The following is a 3,276-nucleotide window of genomic DNA, read 5'->3' on the forward strand; positions in this document are numbered from 1 at the left end:
CATCATGTTGTGTCTTTAGAGATTTAATTCCTTGTTTTGCTCCTTTTTGCTGTGGGACTTAGAACAATCTGATCCTCATCTCCACAGGTTGAAGTGTCCTTGGAGAAAATGCTGAGCCTTCCTGCCTTGAATGGTTGGTCACTGTGGAAACCAAGTGTGTGTGATTGAGTCAATGACTGATTGAGGTAAAAGCATTATACCATTTAAAAACAGTTAAGCAGTGTATACACATTCACACAATATTCACTGTCACATGACTAATGTGAAGTTATTCTCTATACTACAAAACTTCAGAAGGAGCTGGTTTGGTTTAGGATCCAGGGGCATGCTCCCCCGGAAGAAAGTTTGGAAAATTAACCCCTTAAATGTTGATTTATGGGGAAATTTGTGGAAAGTTCTTAATAAACTAAGACTCAAAATATACTATCTTTGTTTCTTTTCTCTCAGTATCCTTTCCACAATGCCTAAAGTTTAGCCTCATCGTTTCACTTTTGGACTCTAAAAGCCTAATGACTCTCAGGACAGGTCCAGAGTCTTTAATTAGACCCTCTTCTTCTTTAGCCTTTTAGACAGGTTCAGTTTTGTACCTTAGCGACTCCTCCTCCCCCGTCAGGAGAATTATATTAACATTAGTCGTGTTGCAGCAGGAGGCACAGTCTGTGCATCAATGCCCCCACCTGTCCATCTGTGGCGCTGCCTGGGCGGACTATAAAGGAGCTTCTCTCTCCCTTTCTGCCTCTTGGATTTCCGGGTTGCTTTGTGTGTTGGAGCCCTGTCGCTGTGCGTCATTGCACCTTATCGCGCTCTATCGTCTCCTGATTCTCTGTATCAGGTGTAGACTGCAGCCCGCTTCTTTCTTAAATCTCGGTACTATCAGAGGTTTGTTTCTAGTGCAGCTGTGGACTCCAGCACAAAGCTACGTGGCTGGTCAGGGCTGTTCTTCGCTGCGCATTGCTGTGAGCGCACCTTAAGGCGCAGATGTGCGACACTGGCAGGGAACCTGCTGCTTTGTTTTGCCTCTGTTGCTCCATAAACAGCTGGACTGATCCTCCTGCCTGAGTTTACGGGAGAAGCTGTTGGTCTGCTTCTGTAACCCTCTTGCTTTAGTTGTCCAGAGACTTCAGCACTTTAACTGGACGGAAGACGCTCTGGTGTTGCGGGAAAGGCTCTGGGTCAATTTTAAGAACCTTTATCTTGGTTTTATCAGAATGGATGAATGAAAGAACGTGTATGTGACGTTTGAATGTGAAGTGTTGTGTATGTGAAGTGTTGGTCTATTGTTGGACCTTGGTGTATGTGTTGTCGGTATAATGAGACAAATGTGTTGCCTTAAAATTGTGAAAATAATGTTGTGATAAATGGAACCTCGATACCTGAGCCTCGTTGAACGAACTTGTGCGTCTTCATGTTTGCTCACTGTTACTTTGCGCTCTCCAGGTGAAATTCCTGGGGTGACGTCGTTGGACTTTTCCTGGTTTTAAGTTAAGCACCAAATTAATATCTGCCCTCGTTTGCCACAGTTGATATGTGAAATGTGCAATAAAGGAACGAATCCGGAGGCTGCTGAGATTATTTTCTTCACGTAAAGAGATGTACCAGCGCTCAGTTATCTTGACGCAGTACGATGTATTTACGGCAGCCAAATAAAGTTATTTTAGCTCATTATTTTACTTCTGTTATATGTGCCTTGGAAAAAATACCGAGATCCGACCCTCATGGCCATATATATAGATATAAAAAAAAAAAGTTCCCTTCTCACCCCTATGGGTGGTGTGTGTGTGTCTTCCTCAATCTCGGGTCCTCTACCAGAGGCCTGGGAGTTTGAGGGTTCTTCGCAGTAGCTGTTCCTAGCACTGCGCTCTTCTGGACTGAGATCTCTGATGTTGTTCCTGGGATCTGTTGGAGCCACTCTCCCAGTTTGGGGGTCACAGCCCCGAGGGTGCCGATTACCACGGGGACCACTGTTGCCTTCACCTTCCACATCTTTTCTAGCTCTTCTTTAAGCCCTTGGTATTTCTCCAGCTTCTCATGTTCCTTCTTTCTGATGTTGCTGTCACTTGGGACTGCTACATCTACCACTACGGCTTTCTTCTGCTGTTTGTCCACCACTACTATGTCCGGTTGGTTAGCCATCACCTGTTTGTCGGTCTGTATCTGGAAGTCCCACAGGATCTTAGCTCGGTCATTCTCCCTCACCTTTGGAGGCGTGTCCCATTTTGACCTTGGGACCTCCAGCCCATACTCGGCACAGATGTTCCTGTACACTATGCCGGCCACTTGGTTATGGCGTTCCATGTACGCTCTGCCTGCTAGCATCTTACAACCTGCTGTTATGTGCTGGATTGTCTCAGGGGCATCTTTGCACAGCCTGCACCTGGGGTCCTGCCTGGTGTGGTAGACCCCAGCCTCTATCGATCTTGTGCTCAGGGCCTGTTCTTGTGCCGCTACGATCAGTGCCTCTGTGCTGTCTTTCAGTCCAGCTTTTTCCAGCCACCGGTAGGACTTTTCGATATCAGCCACATTATATATAGACATTATATATATATATATATATATATATGTATGTATATGTCCTTTACATGAAACATAATGTGGCACCAACAGAACCTATCAACACTCATATGACCAGCTAATGCACTCTAAGTACATCAGGACACACAACATCCTAATGGCATGTTTTACCATGTTGAGAAAGCTGCAAAACCTGGTGTCTTCCAGTGAACTCTATAGTCAGAACTTATGCTGCACACACCCCTGTGGTACTATTGTTCCTTCATTTTATTTTCTAACACCTTCAGGCAATGTTCCATGAGCAATTGTTTCAGAACCTGCAGGGATGATACTTGAGATTAAAGGGTTTTCATGAATAATCTTTAGTGAACACATGAGATCCACTAATATGATTTAGTGTCTTTTTCTGAGTGTATATGGTTATGACTTCACATCACTAGGGAATTTATTCTGAAACCTAAAAGAATAAAATCCTTTACAGACTAAATAATGTGTAGAATTTCTTGCACTGCTTCTTTTTTATTTTATTTTAGGTCTTTGCCCCAAGTATTTCAAAAAAATAAGCTTTTATTCTGAAAGCATTTGCAGTAACAAGTAATAAATCTAAGATAATACATGTAATAGGCTATATATAGGTGACACATGACGTGAAGAGACATGAGAGGATGAATTCAGTTTGACAGGTAGTGTAGCTGATAAACATATTCAGGGACACTCCTCTATAGTGATGACGATATAAAAAAAACAGGCATATAAGCAGCTTAG

This window comes from Mastacembelus armatus, chromosome 21 (assembly GCF_900324485.2).
Source record: "Mastacembelus armatus chromosome 21, fMasArm1.2, whole genome shotgun sequence".
Taxonomy (NCBI): domain Eukaryota; kingdom Metazoa; phylum Chordata; class Actinopteri; order Synbranchiformes; family Mastacembelidae; genus Mastacembelus; species Mastacembelus armatus.